Genomic DNA, 27,206 nt, shown 5'->3' on the forward strand with positions numbered 1-27,206 from the left:
ATGTTTTCTTCAGTGCTTGATTACCTAGGCCTCCAAAAACACTTCAATCACAAAGAAAATAAATTGTCAACTGACAAACAGCCATAAATATCCAAAAATCTTTCTGGAGGGGCTAGATGTTCGTTGCAAAATAAAACATTAGGATTCCTTTTCTCAGTGGTGTGTGTATATATATATATTTTTTTTTTTTAAGTTGTGTGTGCCTGCTTCCCCTGGCAATGGTCAGTTTTGTGTTGGCAACTTGCCACTATATTCACTGGTCCTTTGTTTTAGCTGCACAATCTTTCAGTGAACTGGTGCTGTCATTTCTGGTTTAGATCAACATTTAAAAACATATTTTAAAGAAATCCCTCTGTATAAAATCTTAGAACCAATGAGCAACTCTCTACGCTTTTTGTACAAATCCTCTCTTGAATATCGAGGTATGCATTTTTTATGCTAGTTGCCATTCACAATGCCCAAATTATGGCCAGTTTTATTTAATTTTATTTATTAGTGTTTTTTCGTTTGGAACAACCTACTTCCCTAAAACATAAAAAGTACCATAAGAATATAGCTTTAGGCTTCAGTGAAATTCTGCTTTAGATGCAAATCTGGTTTAAAAGCTTTGGCTGTAGATTATTAAAATAAACAGTGTGAGAAAGTGCCTCTTTTTGCATGGTCACCCGTTTTTTTTAGGTTTGCTTAGACAGCCCAGCTGTCGCCAAACATTACTTGAGCAACAAAAAGGAGCTTTCACAGTAGAGAGAGGCTTATGCTCCACCCACTATTTGGTTCCCCATAGTACATGATTTGATTTGGACTGAAGTTGTGTGCTTTCTCTGAAAAGGACACTTGTGTTGTAATTTTTGGCTTGAGAGAAAGATTAAACTCATTACAACATGGCCTGATTGGTTATGGTGGTATTATGAAATGTTATGATAAATTCAGTATGCCTGATGGACTGTTTGAAAATTATGTTAACATCAATCCATTTAAGTTTGGTTGTTATTACTCTCTAGGAAAGCCTACATAGAATGTTTTTGTTGTACAAATTCTAACAGATTATATCTGATGGAGACATCTAGCCGCAGATTCCTAAACTTAGAATATCCCCAGACGTCAGACTGGATTCGGAAAAACTTTTGCAGCAGCTCCTCTGCGCGCCGGGGGACCGCACCACACGACCCTGCCCTGACGTCGTCCACGTACGTAACGTCAGCAAGGTCGTATAAGTCCCTCCTGGCGCGCTGACGTCAGCTTCCTTCTTTTCTGCGTGCAACGTGGATCCGGAGTGAGCAGTTCCTCTGGCCTGTTTTCAGGCCTCTTTGTCGACACTTTGCATCAAGAACAGTGTGCGATGCCTTCGCGCTTTAAAACTTGTAATTCCTGTTCGCGACAGATGTCCGCAACGGACCAGCATCTTATTTGTATGTGGTGTCTGGGCAAGCCAACACTAATATATGCACAGGGGTTCAAAGGGGAACTAGTTTAAGGACTACAATACCTTCAATCCCCAAAAAACACAGAACTACACTAACGGAAGGTTATAAGTCCAACAATCAAGAACGCAAAGCTACGTGGTGCTGCAAACACCGTGTGAACCTCTTCAGATAGTCAATACATCACTGAGCCAGAAGATTAAGAGTCCATCAGCCCACCCGAGGAACCGACGGACAGAGCGGTGCCTCCTTCACCGAGCAGTCAGCCGGGTGAGGTGAGGTTTTCCTCCCACAGAAAGCTGGGAAAGAAGATAAAATGAAAATACACAAGCAATAACTTTGCTAGTCTGGTAGGGTGGCTTCGGCCACACACTCAATTCTTATGACAATATCATAATTATCTTCGAGAATCATTGTTTCTTTACACTGTTTTTTTACACTGGTTTTTACACAGTTTCGTTACACTATTTTTACCAAAAATATCCTGCAGTAGCCTTAAATACTATCAAGAGTAGGTCCTGAAGAAATCCGTGTCAGCAGACCCTTACGGCTGAAACATGTCGACCTTACGAGTCCACAACAGGGAATAGTCAGGGTTGTTTATGACTATTTTGGTTTTTAGATATGATACTTGGTCAATTCCTAATAAACATATTTTTTGACCATGTAATCATTTTTAAAGCACTTTCACGCTAGAGCACTGCACATGTTTTTTTGAGTATTCAAGAGTTATATTGCACACTGTGGCAGGAGATTTCTCGATCTTGGGATCTTGGATCAGGGCACCCAACAGGGCCGGCTGGCTCGAATTAGTGGGCCCAGACCTTGACCCCTTAGAGTTACACATGACGAAGCTCCGCCAACAAGGGTGGGCTGATGGACTCTTAATCTTCTGGCTCAATGATGTATTGACTATCTGAAGAGGTTCACACGGTGTTTGCAGCACCACGTAGCTTTGCGTTCTATTTTTTTATTTTTTTTTTAAAACCTTTATTACAATTTCGGAGAGATACAAGTATGGGCCTACAACCAACAGGCCGGCCGCTAAAACGCAGTATAAACATAGGCACAACTTAACATTCACATCGATGAAGCAACAAAAAAAAGGTTACTGGAGTGCTAATCATCGCAGTCGGCCGCAGTCCATAAACAAGCAAGAAAGGTTTCATATTTTTGAGAAACGAAAAACATCAAACACACAAGGCAGAGGAAGTTAATGGCAGTAACATGTGCTCCTCGTATCGAAGGAGTAAACCAACCCGGATAGACAGAGGGGGAGGGGGGCAAGGCAGAAGAAACAAATTCGCATGTCGCAGGAGCATACAGGAATGCGCGGGCTAGGGAGACAGAGCGGCATCCATCTCACGCGTCTGGGGCGGGGCGCAAATACCTCCACGATAGGAGTTCCAGGGACCCCACACCTTAATCCACTTCCCAGGCTTGCCTCTCGCCACATACACCGTTTTCTCTCTGAACATACACCAGTCCATGTGTTCTTTCCACGCGGAGACCGTTGGTGGCCTCTGGGAGCCCCACAATTGTGCAATGTCACGCTTCGCTACCATATAGCCCAGAGTCACCCATTGCGTCTGCGTCACATTGTAATCAGTCGGCTCCCAGACATTCAAGAAACATCTTCGTGCCTCCGGCAACAAGGCAACATGCGTGACTTCTTCTAACACCGCATGCACTCTGCACCAAAACCGAGTCACCTCCGGACACTCCCACAGGATATGGAGGAAAGTCCCCAGTAGTCCACAGCCTCGCTTACACAAACCATCCACCGAATACCCCATACGCATCAAACCAGGCCCCGTGACGCACACTCTATGGCAGAGCTTTCCAAACTCTGTGTCGGGACACAGTAGTGTGTCACCTGCCATGTGTTGGTGTGTCGCTGGATGATGCATAGCTGCCAAGGTTTCAGATTGCCATCATAGTTCCCTCTACAATCAGCGCGCACTACAAAGGATTCCACTGCATTCAGTAAATACTTCACGGGTGCCTCTGAAGTGCGGCTGATGGTGATGCTGCTGCGCTTCCAAATGCATTTCTAAAGGCGTGTTTTTCGTCTTTAGAAATGGTAATGGGGGACGTTTAAATACCTACAGGGCTGTCATTAAACAGCAGGAGACAATTCCCAGAGCTTTCTCTGCAGCCCGAGTCCGTTTGCCAAGTCCACAGACCTCTGGCTCCTCCACCTTTTGTTTTCTCCTTCTCTGTCTGGCTGTGGCGTCACACATGCTTGTCTGAGGCCTTTCCAGTCGGTATGCTGGTTGGTCTCATTTCAGCAGCCTCTGCTATTTTTTCTGGCCATTCACCTCTGCAGTACTTGTTAAACTTTTCTGTACTAGACTTTTGGTTCTCGTTTACAAAACGCAAATAAAATATTTGGAAACAAAAAAGAGTAAGAAGCACAGCTAGAAGTCTGTGCTGATCTTGGAGGCTGGTGCTCTTTACCTGAAATGTTAGCTTTAGAAAAAAGAAGACTAAAAGGGTAACCTGATTTAGTCCTTACTAGACTGTACCTCACCTGTAACATCTGTACTTTGAGAATCCCTCCCCCCCCCCCAACCCCCTTAGGTGGTTCGGGCTAGCTCGCTACGCTCGCTACACTGCTTTACCGTGTCGCGAAATGATGCATGTCTAGAAAGTGTGTCACCAACATGAAAAGTTTGGAAAGCTGTGCTCTATGGAGTATCTTAAGCTGGACGAACCGCAATCGGGCCGGGATAGCCACCTCTTTCGGGGAGGCCACCGCTGATACCCACTCCTCGTCGTCCAGTTCTAAACCGTCGGCAATCCATGTCCCCCGCAATGAGGCCAGCAAACCCATTCGATCATTGATAAGCTTCTTATAAATATTCGAAATGGTGCTATCCGGCACATAGCCGTCCAATACTCTGTCTTCCAACGGGGAATGCTCCGGAATAGCCGCCACGTCCGAGAACACGGAACACAAGGCATGATGAACCTGAGCATACCGAAAGTATTCCCTATCATTCAACTGATATTCAGTTTTCAGCATGTCGAACGTCTTAAATTTCCCTTTCGTCCAGAGATCCCCTACCGTGCTGATACCAATCGTATCCCACTTCTCAAAGCCTTTCGTAGTATACAGATAACCCAAACGCTGGGACGCGTACAATGGCGTAGCCCGAGTCAAGCGATCCCTCCACCCCATCGCCGCATTTGCTGCATGCCACACCTGCACCGCGACCCGCGTCGGGCCCGTCAACCGCGCATCAAGGGACCCCGAGTATAGTGCTCGATTATAGTCTCCGCCTGGCAGTAGCAATTTGTCCATCTCAAAAGCCGGGTTCAAAGCAGGCCCATACATCCCGTGATTGACGGCAGCCAACTGGGAGGCCCAGTAATATCGCTTAATGTCAGGGAGGGCGACCCCCCCCATCATACCACGGTAGGGTTAGTTTGGCGAGAGCAATCCGCGGCCGCCCATCCCAAAACAATCGACGCTGGAGACACTCCACCTCCCGAAAATAGCGGGCCGGCACTACGTCCATAGTGTTCTGCAGGGCGTACAAAAAGCGTGGCAGCGACATCATTTTGAACAATGCTGCCCGGCCGAGCGGCGAGAGCGGCAGCCGCCGCCAACCCGCCACATCCGCCCTTAGGCGCTGAAGGGGGGGGAGAAGATTCCGTTCATACCGGGCCACCGGGTCCAGGGTTATGAAAATTCCCAAATACGTGAACCCCGACTTCGCAATCTGGATAGGGCACCCCCGTGGAAGGGGGGGGGGCCTCCCCGGAAAGAACGTATACACAAGACTTAGCCCAGTTAATGACCAATCCGGAATTGCGACCAAAGGAGCTCAACACATCCACCAATACAATGAGCGATTTGCGCGGAGATGCAAGATACAAGAGGATATCGTCCGCATATAGGGAGACACGATCCTCGTATTCCGGCGTCCATCTAAGGCCACGCATCGAGGGGTGCCACCGCAACCACTCCGCAAGGGGCTCCAAACACAGCGCAAATAGAAGAGGCGACAGCGGACATCCCTGTCGGGTGCCCCTACCCAAAACAAAGGGAGCCGACACCCGTCCGTTGACCACCACCTGTGCCAGTGGGTTGTCATACAGCAATTTCACCCAACCGATAAACCCCGGGCCAAACCCAAACTTCGCCAATGCTGCCCAAATGTACGGCCATTCCAAGGTGTCAAACGCCATGGTAGCGTCCAAGGACGCCAAGATGGCCGGCTCACGAATGAACGGCGCGCGAGCAAGGACGCCATGCAGTCGCCGCAGGTTCAAAGCGGTATTGCGATGGGGTATAAAACCGGATTGATCCTGATGAATCAGGTCGCCCACAACCCGGATCAAACGATTGGCCAGTACCTTGGCGAGGATTTTGGGCTCCGCGTTTAACAAAGAGATAGGCCTGTAAGAAGTACACCGATCCCGCGGCTTCCCTTCCTTATGGATAACAACAATAGTAGCAAGACGTTGGTCAGAAGGGAGGGAGCCCGCCGCCTGAGCCTCAAGGAACATGTCCCGGAGATACGGCGCAATCGCATCTGGGCGCAACTTATATAATTCGATGGGAAGTCCGTTAGGACCCATGGCCTTACCCGAGGCAATAGAGCGAATGGCCAAAGCAATCTCATCTGGCGACAGGGCCGCATCCATCAATACTTTATCCTCATCAGATAGGGAAGGCAGAGTAATGTCTCGAAGCAGCAGTCGAGAGTCTTCCTCCGATCGCTCTGAGACCGGAGAGTAGACCCCGTGAAAATACTCCGCAAAGCAATCAACAATATCACCGGGGTCCGTCACACGCACACCGTCCACCCTCTCAACCTCCGGTACCACTCGACTCGCTCTCTCCTTCTTATCCAACCAGGCAATCAACTTCCCGGCCTTATCACCCATATCGTACAAACGCCCCTGTTGCTCCCTGCTCATACTCCTAGCAGATTCAGTAACCAGCGCCTTATAGTCGGCCTGCTTAAGCTCCAGCACATGCAATCTGTCATCCGTAACACCTTGCTCCAAATCACTCTCCAACTCGGTGATCTCATTTTCTAGCCGAACAACCTCCTGCGCCTCGCATTTTTTGGTGTGGGAAATGAGAGATAGGGCCTGGCCCCGGAGCACCGTCTTAAAGGCCTCCCAAAGGGAGATGGCGGAAGACACCGACCCCACGTTGTCATTAAAATAGTGTTCCAGAGACTTAACCAGGTCTGCACGAACCGTGGGGTTTCGTAGGTACCAGGGGTTGATCGGCGCCACCCTCCCCTCCGCCCCCAGGGCGATATCTAGGTGTAACAAAAGGGGGGAGTGATCAGATATACCGCGTGCCAAATGTCGCACCTCCCCGATCATCCCCGCCTGGGCCGCAGGCACTAGCATATAGTCAAGCCTCGAAAGACTACCGTGGGCCCCGGAGTGGAAGGTATATTGCGCTTGTCCAGGGTGTTTCAACCGCCAGCAATCTATCAGTCCCAGGGTATCCAGAAAGCCCCCCAGCCAGTTCTGGGCCTGAGGGAGGTCCCTAGGGGGGTGTCGATCCTCAACTCCGGAAACCACAGCGTTCAAGTCCCCCCCCCCAGGACCAACACCCCCCCCGGGAGCCCAAGCAGCAGGCGCCCCAAATCAGCATAGGTGGCCGTCTGCAGGCCCGGCGGCACGTAGACCGTGACCAGCGAAATCAACTTACCCTCCCACCTCCCCACCAGCGCAGTGTAGCGCCCTCTGTCGTCGTGGAGCACCTCATCCACCACCAACGGGAGAGAGGTCCTGACTAAAATGCCCACTCCCCTCGAGCCAGAGGTGAAACCAGAATGGGCCAGAAGGCGATATCCTCGTCTGTTCATGGCATGGAAAGAGTTCCCTATGAGGTGCGTTTCCTGCAAGAACACAATGTCAGGCGAAATACGTTTCAAGAACTGCAGGACTACCCCCCGCTTTATCCTGTCCCCCAGCCCATTCACATTCCAGGAAAGAAGTCTCAGCCCCTTACCCCCCCATCTCTCCCAGCACAAACTATCCCCCTCCCGGGGAGCACAATCATAATAGCACAGCAGAAAATATTACCCCGCCTTGTGAAACAAACAAACAAACCCCAACCCCACCCCATCAACCCCAACAAAACTCCCCCCTCCCTGCACCCCTGCGTGAGCCCGAACAGCCCCCCCAACATGCAGTGTGCCTGTCGCCCCAATATAAAATTCACTACAAAAAGGACAAGAAAAACCCCAGAAGGAGGAAAGGGCCCCAGCAGGCCCCCCGCAACCTCCAAATACCACGGGGCAAAGCGTTACAAACTGGAGTCCAGTGCAGCCACAGGTGCAAAACGTTACCAGTACAGTCCATCGCCAGGATCACAGTTCCATTCCTACTCCGTCAAACCATCTCCGCTAGCTTTGCGTTCTTGATTGTTGGACTTATAACCTTCTGTTAGTGTAGTTCTGTGTCTGGGCAAGCACCATGACTACACGGACTGCGAAGCCTGCCAACACCTGAAGCCGAAGTCTCGGCGGGAGCGCCGTATGAAGCTTCTCTCAGCACAGCTGTCCCGGTCGGAGTTGTCTCGTCCCCCGGCTTCTTCAACGGCAGGTCCCTCTACTGTCCGGTTCCGCCGTCGTTCGGCCCCTGGGGTCCGGGGCCGTCGCTCGCCACTTGGTAAGTCGAGGCGTTTGTCGCCGAGGACTTCGACCTCCCCTTCTTCTGTTGTCAGGGGCGCTGGTTCCCGGAACATTCTGGACATGCGCTCCCGACAGTCGCACCCCCTCTATCCACCCTTTCCGGGTGTGGGGGCGACTCGGGCCCAAATGGAGGCATATGCCGCGGCCCTGCAAGCCTCCCTTGGGCCCTCTCCCGTTCCTGGGCATCCTCTGGGCCTCCGCTTCTTGTGAGATCTCCGACGGACTCGCTGGCTGGTTTGCCCCCGGCGCCAATTGAGCCTTTGCCCCCCAGGAACGGGAGATGTCTTGTCTTTTAGGGCGCAGCCCGTTTAGGTCCCCCTCTACGGTCCATGTGGAGTCGTTGGGGCATGGCCCACCTGGGTCCCCCTCTACTTCCCACAACGCCTCTGCCGTGCCACATAGCCCCGCTTGGCTCCCTGTGGCGCCGCAGGTGGTTGCCTGTGCTCATAGCCCTGCCTTGAGCACACCCTGGGCTCCCGGGCAGGCGGTCGCCTGTCCGGAGCCGGGGTCGGTGCCGTACCAGCTCGCCTTCTCGGCTCCGCTTCCGCTTCTTTCTCCTAGGTCGGAGCCTGTCATGGATGAGGTGGAGTCGGCGCCGGGGCGCCGAAAGCTTGCCTCACCGGCACCTTCTCCTTCAGCTTGTCATAGTTTCGGCGCCAGACCACGCCGAGTCAACGCCGCATGCAGCCGAGTCGGTGACTGATGAGGCAAGGTCGGCGCAGAAGCGCGTCGTTTCGGTGCCGTGTTGACGCCAAATTATGGACTCTTCTCCAGAGGCCTCTGGAGAGAGTTCGGTGCCGCCCTCTCGCCCAGTGTCACCGGACGTACTGTTGCCAGTGCCCCCCTTGGAATTTGTGGAGACTCCTCAGGAGCTCCCAGATCCGGTAGGCTCTTCGCCTCCCCAGGAGCCACGTCCGGATCCTTATTATTCAATGGGGCTCCCTTCCGTGGGGCATTGGTTGCACTCTCACTGTCTTGGGAGGGTCAGCTTACAACCCTCCCCCACTGATGAGTTGTTGTCCCCTCCGCGGAGGGCTACCAAGGCTGGTGCGGCTTTTGTGAGAGTGGTCTCATTAGCCACCCGCATTTCAAACATGCAACCCCCTTCTGCCCCCTTGTTTGTGGACCCCTTGCTTGAGGTCCTTCACTGGGGGTCTGGGAATGTGGAGCCGCTTCTGCCCTTTGAGGCTTCCCTTTATGATACCTGGGTCCGGTCTGCTTCAGGTGACCCGGTGGCTCGTTCAGTTTTGCACCGCCACCGTCCAGCTCCGCATTACCCTGTTTGTCTTTTTGTGCATCCTGATGTGCAGGGGTTTGTGTTGCAGATTGTTTTTTCTTCAATGCCTCCTCTAACACTTCCTCCCTCTTGGGATTCTAGATGGCTTGAGTCATGGGTAAGGAACATCTTTGCTTCCACTAGTGCGGCCCTACGGTCCTTAAATACAGTGTGCATTTTGGCTCGGGCTACCTCTGCCCTGTGGGACTCTGCAGAGTCTTTGCTTTCTGCCACCTCTGAAGGTGCTCAGGTTGATCTTCTTTGCCTCCTCCGGGATGGCCTCGACCTTGCCGAATTCACGATCCGCTCAGCCTTGGATACTGTGGATTCTTTGGGCCGAGCTATGGCGGTCTCTGTTGCCTTAAGGCATCACGCTTGGTTGCAAGGTAGTGTCTTCCCTGAAAATACCTGGGAGCGACTAGTTGACTTACCCTTTGATGGGGTTTTGCTGTTTGATGCTCACGCCGAGTCGGCGGTTGCAGGCTTTCGTCCTCCCACTTAGGTCTTCTTAGGCCTATCTTCCGTGGTGGTACTCTTTCATTTCGCATCCCTTAGATGCGCTCTGTGTTTAACATGGGCAGTGAACCTTACGTCCTCTTTTCTGTGGTCAAAGGTGATTACCCTTTTATTGGCATCCCTTGGGCGCGTTTTGCTTTCAGCTGCCTGTTGGCCTGCTATGCCCGCGTTCCACGGGTTGCTGTGTCTGGTCCTCTGACTGTGGTATTGAGCCGGCGGCTCAGCTCGGTGATGTCATATGGTTCGGAACTCAGGTTCACAGGTTCAGCGCTTTTTTAGCTTGGCTTCTTGCCCTAAGAGGTATCCCCCGTTGTTTGGGGTATGCATACTCCATGTGGGGTACTTGTATGCTATTATATAGCTTTGCTTATTTCACCTGGACCTGGAGAGCCTGTGTCTCCATGCGTCGTCTGGTGGTCAGATTGTCCGGTGTTCTATTTTTTCCTGGGGCCATCTGCTTACTCCATGGTCATCCACCTCTTTGGGAGGTTTCATGGTCTCCTCTTCTACAACGGCTCCTGCCTGCCCTTACTGTGCTAGGTATGATCCGGTATGGGCATGTTCTGGCTCCTGGCTAGCTCTGTCTCTACATAATTGTATGTTTATACATTCTGTATACATGCCGGTTGCCCCTATGTCGCCACCTCTTTCGAGGCTGCACGACCCGTACCAATATCTCCATGTGTGGGGGAGCTTTTCTAGGTTGTAGCAAGTTGTCAATAGGTTCCTCCTAGCTTCTGCTTGCTGGGGTAATTTCCCAGTTTCACATATGCTCCCTTTTTTGGTGTTCGACGCTGTACGTGTCTTTTCTGGAGTCTTGGTCTCTGATTCAGAGACTCTTCCCACCATTCGTAAATTTGGCGTTTTTTGGACACTTCGGATATGCCCTTTTCCACGTTTTCACGTGCTATTGTTACAGCTGCGCCTGCGGGACAGCTCTTTTGTGGGTTGTTTCTCACTTTGGCTTCATATTGCCCGGTCAGGCACTCTTATGCTTCTTGTGTAAGCCACTTTAAGGTCTCTCTGGCTGTTTGCCTACTGCATATTTCTTCCTGCATTGGCAGGTATAGAATTGATGCTAATTGCCTCTACTTACCCTTTTTGGGGATTGTGTGTGCACTTGACATGTTTCCTGCCCCTCTGGCTATTCCCAACGCATGGCTCAGGTTCTGGCTCTTGCCCTGGCCTCGTGACACCGGCTCCTTCGACATCCTTCTTAGGTTAGTCTGTTAGGCTGGTTGCATCTCTTCAAGTTCATTTCGAGCGAGCTTGGGTCGGTGTACTCATTGGGTGCCATGAAGCGGAGAGTGGTTCTTCTTCCTTTCTCTCTCTCTCCTTGCTCTGGTATAGGGCTCCTGCCGTTCTACCTGTCATTTTTATATGGGTATGGTGTGGCGCCATTCTGGCGTTTTTGGGATATCTTCTGTCCTGTTATTTCTGCTCTTTCGAACTGCTGGGTTGCGGTTTGGCTGTTCTGCCACAGTCCCTCCCCCCCCTTATCCATCGCTCTGTTGCCAGATTGGGGGCTTCGCACTTTCTGTTGTTCTCTCGCAGACCCACCCCCCTTTTTGGGGGTATGGCTGTGGTATCTATTTTAAGTTAAGGAATCAGCTGCTAGATGTCTCTATCAGATGTGCGAGTTACTTACCTTCGATAATGATGTGTCTGGTAGAGACGTTGTCTAGCCGCAGATTCCTTAACCCCCACCCAGCCTCCCCGTTCTGCGAGGACCTTGCCAAGTGGGGTTCTCCGCTGGCCCCCTGTTACAGTTGGCATTTTTTTTTTCTCTTATGGGTGCTCACATTGTTGCGTCCCTTTTGAGACGTGCCATAATACGGCTGACTCCCTCTCAGGGGTTTCTGTTACCATAATCCAGTTGCCTCCCTCTCAAGGGTTTCTTGTCTGTAAAATGATGCCTTTTCGGTTGCCCTTCACCAGGAGATTCCTCTTCATTTTCTTATCTTCTCCTGCTGCCTTTCCACCTTCTCTATTGGCTCAGGCTTCTGGTCTCCTCTACGGTAGTTTTCTTTGGGAATCTGTTCACCTCTGTTTCAGACCTCCATTACTATAGGGGCAGTGCCAGACTTTTCATACCTGCGGTGGACTGTTGTTGTCTCTGTTCTCCCGTTCTTGCTGGACGGCACATTTCTACATGGTTCTGACAATCTATTTTTGTCTGTTGTTCTGCATGGTAATAACAGTCTATTTCTGTCTGTTGAGATATTCTTCCCTTGGGAAGGGTCTTCGCTTAGCTTGCGAGGTTCTATAACACGGCTTTTTCACCTATATGTAGGTAGTGTCTAATTCTCTCTTTTACGATGGTGTCTTGCACCATCCTCCTTATTTATTCACGGATTTTCATCCATCGCACACTGTTCCCATACTTTCACCGTTTTTTTTATTGGTGGCTCCGTGTTGTGTCACGGAAAAGTTTCTCAGAAGAAAACTGACGTCAGCGCGCCGGTAGGGACTTATATGACCTCGCTGATGTCATGTACGTGGACGACGTCAGGGCGGGGTAGTGTGGTGCCGTCCCCCGGCGCGCAGAGGTGCTGCTGCAAAAGGTTTTCCGGATCCAGTCTGACGCCTGGGGATATTCTAAGTTAAGGAATCTGCGGCTAGCCAACGTCTCTACCAGATACATTGTAACCGAAGGTAAGTAACTCGTACTTTAGTAGCCAAGGGTTTTGGTGTTGGTTATTCCTTATGGCGAATTGGGGATATAGATTTGCTCTCTGAGAATCCTGGTTAGGCCTTCTGAGGAGAGATCGTACTTTGCTAAGCCAACTGTATTTTTGTATACCTTTTATTATTAGGACTGTGTACCTGATGGTTCACACTAGAAAAAAAGTGGGCCTGAGTTAGTTATGGTGTCAAGCTACAAGCCTGATTGATTCACTAGGAAAAGTTGTGTTCGATGGCATAGGTCTGTTCTGCTTACTATGAAAAGTTATGACGAAGACAGTAGGCTTAGCTTTTTATTGTGAAAAGTATTTGTTAAAACTATGAGGCCTTTAGCAGATGGTTGTTATCACATTGTGTCACAGGCTAGCAACTGGTATTTTGTTACATGTAATCTCACAGATTTCTGTAGTAGGCAAAGGACATGATGTTGGCCACCCACTCTGACAAACTCTGGGGATTTTAACTGCAATGATTCTTGTTAGGCCCAATTAATAGGGGTTGTATATTGTTTTTGCGAACTGTATTTGTCTACATATTTGCAATTTTATAACTACGCATGATTGTTGCCTGTTTATATGCGTTTGGTAGGCTTATGTTGGTTATGGTTTCAAGCCAATGATAAAGACTGTAGGTCTTATCGGTTCATTGGGAAAAGTTATGCCAGATTCCATAGGTTTGATATATTTGTTATAAAATGTTATGACCAAACTAGCAGGCCTGACTCACTTACTGTGAAACACTGTGTTTAAGACAATAGGCTGTTAAGGACGAATTGTTCTTGCACTGTGCTAAAGCCAGTATGCAGGTTTTTTGTTACATGCATTCTGACAGATTACCGTGGTAGGGAATGTTTTTGGTGTTGCTAATCTACCAAGACCAGCTGAGGATGGAGGACGTGCACTAGGATAATCCTTAGTAGTCTCTCTTAGGAGGGATTTAATATTATTACAGCTGTAGTTTTGTACATTGTCATTTTATTACAGTCGACCTGTTGTGGGAAAGTTTATACCCAAGACCGTAGGCCTGAGTTGGTTATGGTGACAAGACAATGATAGAATTTACATGCATGATTGTTTGGTATGAATAGATGCAATAAATACAGTAGACCTGACATATTTACTGTGAAAATCAAATGTTAAAGTCAATAGGTATAAAGGATGGATTGTTATTACTCTGTATTAAAGCCTACACATAGGCAATTTGGTTGCATGGAATCTGGCAGATTACTAAAGTAGCAAAGGGGTTTTGGGGTTGATGACCTCATCTGACAAACTATGGGTACAGAAGATTTGCGCTTGGCATTGTGAGAATCCTTGTTAGGCCCTCTTAAGAGACCTAGTATCTTGCTTTGCCAGCTATAATTTTGTATACTTTTGTAATTTTATGACAGGAAGCCTGGTGAGAAATCTTCAGCACTATACAGTAGGTCTTGAGTTCATTAGAGTCACAAGCAGTGGTGGCCGGCACAGATCGCGGGGACGATAGGAGGCGAGACTCCAGTAAAACTGGTGTGAAAACAAAAAAAATAACTTACCTTCTTGCCGCTTCCTCGCCGCGTCTCTCCTCGTAGTCCCTCGCTCTGACTGGAACTGGAAGCACACCCAGGCTCGCAGTCAGCCAATCACAATGCAATGCAGCGTTGTGATTGTCTGAGCACCGTGGTTCGGCACTCAGATGCTGTCTGGGAGCCTGGGAATGTTCCCCACACAGGCTGTAATGCAGCCTGCATGGAGACATGCAAAGTGCGTATGAATGTTTGCCCAGCCCAATACGGCCGACCAATCTTTCTTGTGCACTTAGTGTGCTCACCCCTCCCCCTGCTCCTATCGTAAGAGCAGCCCCACCCGCAAAGCTGCCAGACATCAGGACAAAATAAAATGATAATAACGCGAGTTAGATTATTTTATTTTTCCGTAACTTCACTGCTAAAAAGCAGTGGGCCAATGCTTAGTGGAGGCGCCGCCACTGAACTGCTCACAAGCCAATGATCACAGATCTAGGCCTCACTGGTTCACTAGGAAAATATATTTCAGGTGTTGTAGGTCGGATCTGTTTATAAAGAAAAGTTACAACAAAGCCAGTTGGCCTGATATATTAACTATCGAACACGTGTTAAAGCCAATAGGCTTTTAACTGTGCATTGTTTTTGAACCATGTTAAAGCCTGCAGTCAGATAATCTCTTTGGAAGCCCTAACAAGCTTTGCTGTCTGCCGGAATCAAATAAAAGCGCATAATTAAACAATGTATACTTCATGGGGGTAATAGTTCAGTTCACATCAGTCACTCACACTCTTGACCCAAACCCTTCAACGCCCGATGCCGGTCCGGCCTGAAGAAGCCGTATTCCTTGTGTGTAGGGCGATGCAGCACGAACCTCTTCCTCTTATGGGCCCTGCATTCCACACAGCCGTGCTGACGCTAAGTTTGGTGTTGATCGCAAATTAGCTTTGTAAAAGTCATGAATACATTTTACATCTTGTATTCTTTCTCCACATACAGTGGCTTAACCAGTATTCTGTCAAACGTCTAGCCAATAAAACGCCTCATTAAACGCGCGCCTTGAATCTGCTTTTGACTTGTAGTTAGCTGCTGCTTCCTCCTTTGGCCTTTGAATGTGGAAATAAAGATGCTGAGATAGAACAAAATGCCGGATGAGGCGAGGCGTGCGGCTTTGAAACTGCACCCTTCAAAGCGACAGCGTAAAGAGTACTTTAGACGCCAAAATGAAAGCTTCTCCTATAAAATCAGACATGACGCAGTTATTAACGACAACAATTCGGTGTTTAAACCAGCGAGAGTTTATACAAAATGCTTCCATGACCAGAGAGAGGACCACTGTCTGATATTTGCGGCTTTGAAAATTGATGTTTTGCCAGTAATGCTTAGGAACCTTGCAACTGCCCCTGTTGGCCCATTCTATTTGTATTTTATTGAATACCATAGCTACTTCATCTGGAGCCACATCCTTAATGTGCTTCATACACCTCTTGCCAAAATACGGAATTAATTAGGTCTCTTCAGAGGCTAATGCATCCTTGTTACAGATTGCTCAGCATTTGCTCCAGTTGCTTCTGCATAATTCAGTGACCTTCAGTACTTTGCATTCTTCTCTTGTATAGATGTACTTGATGTTTAAGATTGCTGGAACAGATACTACTGCTGTTTTGGTAATAAGAAACTAGATCTTTATACAGAGTTAAATACATGTTACAGTTTTCTATACACTGTACTAGGTTGAAATTGACTTAAGTGGGCTTTGGCCATTCGTTACACTCGCAGAAAGCTTGAGTCACATTTTAATTTGTGATCACTGTGTTGATTTTTTTTTTGGGATATCAAAACAATGGTGTAAAGTACACTTAAATAACTCATTTAGCTGGATTTAAATTAATATTCATGTTGCTTTACAGAATCACCCCCACCAAAATACATATCGAAGACTGATGTTTTTCCAGTTAATTGAACACTTCTTTGATTTCAGATCTTTCTCGGTCAAGGGAGTTGACCAAAGAGAGTGTGTTTGAAACAATACTTTTATATACAGGTTACTGTTAAACATAGCACTCAGGAATGGACAATGGTTTCAAACAGATCTCCCAGGGTGTAATATAGAACGGGCTTTAAATAGCACAGAGAAATAATTGCCAATCTACAGACGGGTACTCTTGTAGGTTTCTATGAAACCGCACGTTGGGACTGTGCTGCTCTGTTTGCTGTTTGATGCAGTGTGTGCAAGGTGGAGCATGTCAAATCGCTTTTCTAGAGACCAGCTCAATGAACGGACTGGAAACGCATGTGAATCACAGCTGGAATGGGAAGACTGGAAATAATAGCAAAATATGGGCAAAGTATAAATAAACTAGGGGTGCGTGCAAGGATCATAGCATCTGCTTTATAACTCCGAGAAGGAGGGCAGAGACACTTCTCTGGAATTCTGCTGCAGCAATAAACCAACTTCCAGAATGCACTTCACAGGCTTTCGCCATAATCCACATTGCTGTGCGATTTGTTTTCTTTTTCCCCCAGCCTGTTTGAGTACAAAATTGTACCGATGTAGATTCTGTTTTCGTTTGCAAACTATTGCTAGCCTTCCTCTTCCCTTCTATTGCACCTTTGGGAATTGCATTTAGGAGATCACTCCTTTATTGTGGGTTCCCTTTATGCGCCCAACGAGGCCAGGATACATTCCTTTGCCGAGGGGTGGCGGAGATTGGAGGTTGCTCCTTGGTGGGTATTTGAATAGGGTGTTTCACAACGGGCTAGGCAGGTTGGCGCACTGACTTGGGGGAGCTGGGGCCATATCTTCAGCCGGGGGGGGCTCGGTGGGTATGGGAATTTGGCCTCAGATCTCTGGCAAGACTGCTACCTCCAGACTAAAGACTACACGTTTTATTCCCATGCCCACAAACCGTACACCCGGCTTGATAATTTTTTGGGGACCACGGGCATCCAGACTTTGCTTACAGACATTGAAATAGAACCTCGTTCCCTATTTGAACGTGCTGCGGTCTCTCTGGTCCTGGGTCTTCTGCCTTCACAGCAGACATTCCGGCCATGGAGAATGAGAGCAACCCTCCTCCAGAGGCCTGCGGTTGTGAAACACATCATCCAAGCAATCACAAACTACCTCGATCTAAACAATATCGCTGACACTACTATCTCCCACTTTTAGGAGACGCTAAAAGCAGTGATTTGATGTGAGCTAATAGCAATCTCTGCGACTGATAACAAGCTTCAGCAGGACAAGAGGACAAAGTTGCGTCAACAAGTGCTGGAGCTGGAAAGGATACACAAACGCACAGGTACACCTCTCTTTTGAGGCGTCTCGCACACCGCTTGCTGGATTGGTTTGGGACAAGGCTGAGTAAACTCTGCTTAGACTTTGCCATTCCTTTTATGTGGGAGGGAACAAGTGTCGGCATCTGCTGGCTAACTGACTTGGTGCCCAAAGGCAGACTGGGCGCATGATGACACCAAAATCATAGGGGATTCCTCCATCGCATCTGGCATCCCTCAGTTTTACGAGGACCTCTACACCCAGCAGAACCCCGATGGAGATGGCCCAGACTCATACCTCAAGGGTGTCCGCCCCAGGCGATTGATGGCGGAGCAGGCGGAGACGTTGGATCGACCAATCAGAATAGAAGAGGTAATATCAGCCATCACAAGATTGAAGCCTCTTAAATCGATGAGACCTGATGGCTTCCCAACTCAGTTTTAAAAGACGTTTTGCTCTGGTCTGGTGCCCATTAGACCCCACTGCTTAACTCTATCACCAGACCGGGTACGATCCCGTCTTCCATACTGGAGGCATCGAATATATGATGTTACAATGCAAACCATTACAACGCATGCTTTTACAATGCGTTTTTAGGTCGAGCATTCGAGACCTCTTGTATATACTTTAGTATATATACTTTAGTATATACTTGTATGTGTATGTACTTTGTGGGCCCTAGGACTTGTCTGCTTCCGCTTAGGCACTTGTTTTTCTGTTCAACTGCCTCTATTTAACTGTCTTGATAGAAAATGACCCTCAGAGGTCAGTAAAATACCAGAATTGCTTTCTGCTGAGGGACTTTCTTTTCTTTATATTTCTGGCAAATGCCTCCATTTAACTTTTTTGATAGAAAACGACCAGCAGAGGTTAGTAAAATACCAGAATCACTTTAGCATTCTCTAGATTCCAGTCCTTAGACGATAATATTTTGTTCGAGGCATATGAGCTGCAGATTATACACTGTGCATAGATCGCCATCTGGTGTTGGGCCCGGATGTTTGCAGTTTGTTTTTGTTCTTGGACAATGTTTGGAAGTCACGAGTTCGGTGACTCCTCCTTCGGTCCGTACTGCGCATGGGCTTCGGCTCCATCGTCAGATTGTTTTCTTCCGCCATCGGGCTCGAATGTAATACTTCGTGCTCCGGCTTCGAACCCCTCCAGTTCGACCTTCGACGAAAAATCCTCGTCCATAGAGATTCTTCAGACAAAATCATCTTCTTTATCTCTCTCTTCGGCACTTCCTCGATTCCAGGCATCGGCAGCGGCCTTCGGGCCTATCTCGACTCCGGACTCGGCCGATGGAAAGGACTCCCTTTAAGAAGTGCCCAAAATGTGGGTCTAAATTTCCCCACACCGATCTACATCAGGTGTGCAACCTCTGCCTCTCTCCCGAACACGAGGCCCGAGACTGCCCCGCTTGCAAGTCTTTTCGATCGAAAAAGACTATTCGGGATCGACGAGCTCGACGCACCATGGCGCACTCATCGACCTCGGCTCCACCTGACATCTTCGGAGAAGACATCGGAGCTTCGGGACAGCAGCACACCGAACAGGAAGACGACCTCGTCAGCGCCTCCGAGGCCGACGACTCCGACGTGGAGGAGATCACACCGGCGCAGAGGGTCGTGAGTACTCTACCCCCTCCCACTCTCGTGCCCATACCGAAAGAGACTCCGGTTACACCTTCGCCTCCGGGCCTAGGCAAAACCAAACATACCGCTTCCATCACCCCACCTTCGGGCCCGGTGAAGAGGCATCATAAGTCTCCCGGTGGCTCGGGCTCGAGCCAGCCTACTAGCGGCGCCGAAAAACACCCTTCGGCACCGAAGAAAACCACACCAAGCTCCGTTCCGAAGCCATCGGTGTCGAAACCTGGCCTCTCGGTGCCGACCAAACATAAATCCCTCGGCACTGACGCTCCCGTGCCGAAGCCAGCCTCGGCACCGAACAAAAAATCAGAGGCCCCGAAAAAGCATGGCACAGATAAACCAAAGAAGCCGTCGGCCCCGAAAACATCGGCACCGACAGATGAATCGGTGCCGGAGGAGCTATTCATGCCAGATCCTCGACAAAAGACTTTAACAAAGGATCCAAAGACTGGACATTTGACTTTGTCTTCAAAGAAAAGACTTTTAGACAAGCCAGCTCCTCCTCCACCGCCAAAACGGAAGGACTCTGCCACATCCCCTTTCAGAGTACCCTCCCCACCGCCTCCACCTCCTCCGCCTCCTCCGCCTCCCCCATCTCCGCCTCCACCTTCTCCACCCTTGCCTCATCGCTCTCCAACCCCATCTCCAGACCCTGATGACCAAGGGGATCCATACTATGATCCAACAGATGCCCCACAGGACCCCACCCCTCCGGGCACATCAGACCCATGGGAGGATTATCATAATCCAGATGTCCCAGATGTGCCTCAGGATGATCTTTATCCATCCAGGCCATCTCCACCAGAGGACTCCCTGGGGTTCCGCCACTTGTTGCAACGGGCGGCACATTATCATGGGGTGGAGTTACACAATGATCCAGTTGAGGAAGACTTCCTACTTGACACTTTTGACATCGCAGATAAATCTACTGCCATATTACCCATGCTTAAAGGGGTGACCAAACATGCGGCAGAGGTTTTCAAAAACCCAGTCAGGGCTAGGGTCTTAAACCTCAGAATAGAGAAAAAATATAAGGCAGCCCTTACAGATCCTGCCTATATTAAAGGACCTGCGCCCTTAGACTCATTAGTGGTATCCACAGCTAGTAAGCGATCCAATTCTCAGTCATCGGGTGAGGCTCCACCACCCGATAAGGAGTCCAAGCTCTTAGATGCGTCAGGCAAACGCACTACCTCCCAAGCTGCCAATATGTGGCGCATCGCCAACACGCAAGCGCTGCTGGCACGGTACGACAGAGCGCACTATGATGAGCTGGAGACTATCATACAACATCTCCCAGAAAAATATAAAAATAAGGCTCACGAACTAATACAAGAGGGAAAGATCATTACCAACACCTCTATTAAATATGCACTTGACGTAGCAGACACAGCTTCCAGGGCTATAAACACCAGTGTTCTGCTTCGCCGCCACGCCTGGCTCAGAATCTCAGGCTTTAAGCCGGAGGTCCAAGCATCTATATTGAACCACCCTTTTGACCAACAACACTTATTTGGCCCCAAAGTAGACGAAGCCCTGGAAAAAATGAAGAAGGATACGGATACGGCGAAGTCTATGGGAGCATTACAATCCCACACTCCTAGACGCTCCTTTCGCCGCTCCTCCTTTCGAGGCACTGGCAGGGGTTACTCTGTCGATAACGCCTCTACGTCCTACAAGTCCCCTCCTCCGACTACTTTCACAAAGGGCTATCAAAGAGGTGGATATAGAGGAAACAATAATAAAGGCAGGGGCAAAACCAACCCCGACCGTTCTGCCACACCGCCCACACAATGACTTTCCCCCGCTCCCCCCAGACCATTCCACTCCAGTCGGGGGCAGACTACAAGACTTTTTTCAAACCTGGGAGACCATAAGATCAGACAAATGGGTGACCCAAATTATTCGGTCAGGGTACTGTCTCGAACTAACATCTACCCCCCCAAATATTCCACCCAGGCACCGTACAATGTCACAAGAACATACCACACTGCTGAAACAAGAGGTAATCTCCCTCCTGCAAAAACAAGCTATAGAGCAGGTCCCCATCAATCAACAAAATTTAGGGGTCTACTCTCTGTACTTTCTGATACCAAAAAGAGACGAGACTCTACGGCCCATTCTGGACCTCCGGCCTCTAAATGCATACATACATTCAGACCATTTTCACATGGTAACTCTCCAACAAGTTCTCCCACTCCTCTGCCAGAACGACTTTCTCACTACACTGGACTTGAAAGACGCATACTTTCATATTCCAATACACCCTTCTCACAGAAAGTACCTCAGATTTGTAGTGGACGGCCAACATTATCAGTTCAAGGTTCTCCCCTTCGGGGTCACAACCGCACCAAGAGTGTTTACCAAATGCCTAGCAGTAGTGGCGGCACACCTCAGAAGACAACACATTCACGTCTTCCCTTACTTGGACGACTGGCTAATAAAAGCCACGTCATACAACCAATGTGTGCAACATACAAACACTACCATCCAACTGCTCCAACAATCTAGGTTTCACGGTGAACCACCAAAAGTCCCAGCTGATACCGTCTCACACAAAGCAATACCTCTGTGCCACTATAGACACCTCAAAAGCTATAGCCCATCCCAATTCAGCCAGAATCGCAAGCATACAAGCCTTGCGCCAAAGATTCATTCTTCAGCGCACTCTCCCAGCAAGAGTGTTTATGAAGCTAATAGGGATGATGGCATCTTGCATCTTCATAGTGCCTCATGCAAGACTCCACATGCGTCCACTCCAAGAGTGCCTAGCATGCCAGTGGAACCAGGCCCAGGGGCAACTGACGGATCTGGTGTTAGTGGACGGTCGCACCCATTGCTCTCTGCAGTGGTGGAACACCACAAACCTTTCCAAAGGGCGACCGTTCCTGGACCCGGTTCCTCAGGTAATTCTAACAACTGACGCATCGCTCTCCGGCTGGGGAGCGCACCTATTACACCTCACAGTGCAAGGTATATGGACGCCACAACAAAAGTTACTCCACATCAACCATCTGGAGTTATTGGCGATCTTTCTAGCCCTGAAATCATTTCAGAAACAAATCTCAGGTAAAGCAGTCCTCATTCGCACAGACAATATGACTGCAATGTACTAAATTCAAAAACAGGGGGGGACACACTCTCCACAGCTCTCTCGGTTATCAGAGAGCATATGGAGATGGGCAATCCCACAGAAAATCTTTCTCCTGGCACAACACGTCCCAGGGATACAAAACACCATGGCAGATCTGCTCAGCAGACCAACGCAGCAAATGCACGAATGGGAACTGAACCCACAAGTTCTTCAGCCATTCTTTCACAAGTGGGGACATCCTCAGATAGACCTCTTCGCCACCCACGAAAACAAAAAATGCCCAAGCTTCGCCGCCGGATACCCACACCCATTGTCCAAAGGCAATGCGATATGGATGAACTGGTCAGGCAAATTTGCATACACCTTTCCACCTCTCCCGCTAGTTCCGTTAGTGGTAAGGAAGCTACAACAGCACTCCCTCACACTCATTCTGGTAGCTCCAACATGGGCCAGGCAGCCGTGGTACACCACACTACTACAGCTCTCAGTGGTACCACACCAAAAACTGCACCTGTCCCCATGCCTCCTAACCCAGAACCATGGAGAAATCCAGCACCCGGACCCAGCTCAGCTCAACCTTGCGATCTGGCTCCTGAAATCTTCGAATTTGGATACCTTAACCTTCCCCCTGATTGCATGAACATTATCAGGGAAGCCAGACGTCCTACCACTCGAGCATGCTATGCCGCAAAGTGGAAGAGATTTGTTGTTTACTGCCGTAACAATACAATCAACCCTTTAGATGTATCCATACAGCACATCATATGCTACCTGCTCCATCTACAAAGGTGTAACCTGGCATACTCATCCATCCGTTTACACCTAGCAGCAATTGCTGCTTACCTGCAAAACAGACAGCATTTATCACTTTTCAGAGTGCCTGCTATTAAAGCTTTCATGGAAGGCCTTTAAAGAGTAATTCCGCCCAGGCCACCACCCTCACCTGTGTGGAATCTAAACGTAGTTCTTACAAGGCTGATGGGACCGCCTTTCGAACCAATGCATAAATGTGAGCTGCAGTTCCTTACTTGGAAAACCGCTTTTCTCGTAGCTATCACTTCCCTTAGAAGGGTTAGTGAAATACAAGCGTTCACTATACAAGAACCCTTTCTACAGATACATCACAGTAAGGTGATACTTCGCACAAATCCAAAATTTCTGCCTAAAGTCATTTCCCCCTTCCATCTCAATCAATCGGTGGAATTACCGGTTTTTTTCTCGCAACCTCAATCTGTTGCAGAAAGGACTCTCCATACACTTGATGTTAAAAGGGCTTTACTTTACTACATCCAAAGAACGCAATCTTTCAGAAAGACTAAACCGTTGTTTCTCGTTCTCTCCACCACATAAAGGCAACCCCATCTCAAAATCAGGCATAGCTAGGTGGATTGTAAAGTGCATACAAATTTGCTATCACAAAGCAAAAAGAACATTATCTGTTCCACCTAAAGCCCACTCTACAAGAAAGATAGGGGCTTCTATGGCTTTTCTAGGGAACTTCCCCTTAGATGACATCTGCAAAGCAGCCACATGGTCAACACCGCACACCTTCACAAAACATTACTGTGTAGATGTGCACTCCAAACAACAAGCTAGTGTGGGCCAGGCTGTACTAAAGACACTGTTTCAAACCACTGCAACGGATACCGGTGGTCGCCGCTAGGGCTGGGTACTGCTATATAATCTATGCACAGTGTATAATCTGCAGCTCATATGCCTCGAACGGAATATGCTACTTACCAGTATGCATCTGTTCTTGGCATGTAGAGCTGCAGATCTATACACGGCCACCCGCCTCCCCGGCTACCTGTATCCGTTCCAGTCTATCTTATTTAGATACAACACACATGGGTTTCTTTACCATTATCACTACGCTCCATCTATTCCCTGCTGGCGAAAAACAATCTGAGGATGGAGCCGAAGCCCATGCGCAGTATGGACCGAAGGAGGAGTCACCGAACTCGTGACTTCCAAACATTGTCCAAGAACAAAAACAAACTGCAAACATCCGGGCCCAACACCAGATGGCGATCTATGCACAGTGTATAGATCTGCAGCTCTACATGCCAAGAACAGATGCATACTGGTAAGTAGCATATTCCTTTCAAATCTTGTGTTTTCAGTGATCTGACCACTAAAGGCCCTGCTTTTATATTAAACACAGAGCTTAGGACTATTCCATCTACCCCTGAAAGGCAATAATTCTCTCCATGTGTTCCCATACCTGGCGTGTCACGTAGTGTGGTGCTTACTTTCCCTCCATGTTAAAGAACAGTAGATATTTCAGCACCCAGGCTAATGTGCTGCATAGCTAAATACATATAAGGTCCCAAAGGCAAGACCGAATGCATTGCAAATGCTTATTTACATCTCCATCTCAGCTCCAGTGAGTGCAACAGTAGGGAAAGTGTTGGATAGCTTTTTGGTAAAAATTACTATTCTGAAGTACCCCAAAACTCATACCCACCCTAAAACTTGAAAATCTCCATTACTTACCTTATAACGTGTTGTAATGTATGCGTTGTAGTGACATGCGTTGTAATGGCATGCGATTGTAAAGGCAATTGCGTTGTAACAGTTGCATTGTAAAAGCAGTGGGATGTATGGACTGCGTTGTAATGGATGTTTCCCGGAGGCCTCTGTAGATGTCATTCCCAAACCCTGGAAAAATCCTTGGCAATGTGGGTCCTATAGACCAATAGCTTTCCTGAACGTAGACATCCAGCTTCTTACCGGCATTCTAGCATCCTGACTATCTCCACTCATGCTGGATTTAAATTAATATTCATGTTGCTTTACTGGATCCCCCCCACCAAAATACATATCGAAGACTGATGTTTTTCCAGTTAATTGAACACTTCTTTGATTTCAGATCTTTCTCGGTCAAGGGAGTTGACCAAAGAGAGTGTGTTTGAAACAATACTTTTATATACAGGTTACTGTTAAACATAGCACTCAGGAATGGACAATGGTTTCAATATAGAACGGGCTTTAAATAGCACAGAGAAATAATTGCCAATCTACAGACGGGTACTCTTGTAGGTTTCTATGAAACCGCACGTTGGGACTGTGCTGCTCTGTTTGCTGTTAGATGCAGTGTGTGCAAGGTGGAGCATGTCAAATCGCTTTTCTAGAGACCAGCTCAATGAACGGACTGGAAACGCATGTGAATCACAGCTGGAATGGGAAGACTGGAAATAATAGCAAAATATGGGCAAAGTATAAATAAACTAGGGGTGCGTGCAAGGATCATAGCATCTGCTTTATAACTCAGAGAAGGAGGGCAGAGACACTTCTCTGGAATTCTGCTGCAGCAATAAACCAACTTCCAGAATGCACTTCACAGGCTTTCGCCATAATCCACATTGCTGTGCGATTTGTTTTCTTTTTCCCCCAGCCTGTTTGAGTACAAAATTGTACCGATGTAGATTCTGTTTTCATTTGCAAACTATTGCTAGCCTTCCTCTTCCCTTCTATTGCACCTTTGGGAATTGCATTTAGGAGATCACTCCTTTATTGTGGGTTCCCTTTATGCGCCCAACGAGGCCAGGATACATTCCTTTGCCGAGGGGTGGCGGAGATTGGAGGTTGCTCCTTGGTGGGTATTTGAATAGGGTGTTTCACAACCAGCTAGGCAGGTTGGCGCACTGACTTGGGGGAGCTGGGGCCATATCTTCAGCGGGGGGGGGGCTCGGTGGGTATGGGAATTTGGCCTCAGATCTCTGGCAAGACTGCTACCTCCAGACTAAAGACTACACGTTTTATTCCCATGCCCACAAACCGTACACCCGGCTTGATAATTTTTTGGGGACCACGGGCATCCAGACTTTGCTTACAGACATTGAAATAGAACCTCGTTCCCTATTTGAACGTGCTGCGGTCTCTCTGGTCCTGGGTCTTCTGCCTTCACAGCAGACATTCCGGCCATGGAGAATGAGAGCAACCCTCCTCCAGAGGCCTGCGGTTGTGAAACACATCATCCAAGCAATCACAAACTACCTCGATCTAAACAATATCGCTGACACTACTATCTCCCACTTTTGGGAGACGCTAAAAGCAGTGATTTGATGTGAGCTAATAGCAATCTCTGCGACTGATAACCAGCTTCAGCAGGACAAGAGGACAAAGTTGCGTCAACAAGTGCTGGAGCTGGAAAGGATACACAAACGCACAGGTACACCTCTCTTTTGAGGCGTCTCGCACACCGCTTGCTGGATTGGTTTGGGACAAGGCTGAGTAAACTCTGCTTAGACTTTGCCATTCCTTTTATGTGGGAGGGAACAAGTGTCGGCATCTGCTGGCTAACTGACTTGGTGCCCAAAGGCAGACTGGGCGCATGATGACACCAAAATCATAGGGGATTCCTCCATCGCATCTGGCATCCCTCAGTTTTATGAGGACCTCTACACCCAGCAGAACCCCGATGGAGATGGCCCAGACTCATACCTCAAGGGTGTCCGCCCCAGGCGATTGATGGCGGAGCAGGCGGAGACGTTGGATCGACCAATCAGAATAGAAGAGGTAATATCAGCCATCACAAGATTGAAGCCTCTTAAATCGATGAGACCTGATGGCTTCCCAACTCAGTTTTAAAAGACGTTTTGCTCTGGTCTGGTGCCCATTAGACCCCACTGCTTAACTCGATCACCAGACCGGGTACGATCCCGTCTTCCATACTGCAGGCATCTAATATATGATGTTACAATGCAAACAATTACAACGCATGCTTTTACAATGCGTTTTTAGGTCGAGCATTCGAGACCTCTTGTATATACTTTAGTATATACTTGTATGTGTATGTACTTTGTGGGCCCTAGGACTTGTCTGCTTCCGCTTAGGGACTTATTTTTCTGTTCAACTGCCTCTATTTAACTGTCTTGATAGAAAATGACCCTCAGAGGTCAGTAAAATACCAGAATTGCTTTCTGCTGAGGGACTTTCTTTTCTTTATATTTCTGGCAAATGCCTCCATTTAACTTTTTTGATAGAAAACGACCAGCAGAGGTTAGTAAAATACCAGAATCACTTTAGCATTCTCTAGATTCCAGTCCATAGAAATTGTCTTCCACGAGCACCCATAGATGATAATATTTTTTTCAAATCTTGTATT

The 27,206-nt window shown here is 48.4% G+C and overlaps 1 protein-coding gene across 1 annotated transcript in view; it reads left to right on the forward strand.

Moving 5' to 3' along the window:
- Positions 1–27,206, forward strand: part of STK4 (serine/threonine kinase 4) — a 238,879-nt gene that overhangs the window by 195,037 nt on the left and 16,636 nt on the right. The window lies entirely within an intron of this gene.

This window comes from Triturus cristatus, chromosome 7, assembly GCF_964204655.1.
Source record: "Triturus cristatus chromosome 7, aTriCri1.1, whole genome shotgun sequence".
Lineage (NCBI taxonomy): Eukaryota > Metazoa > Chordata > Amphibia > Caudata > Salamandridae > Triturus > Triturus cristatus.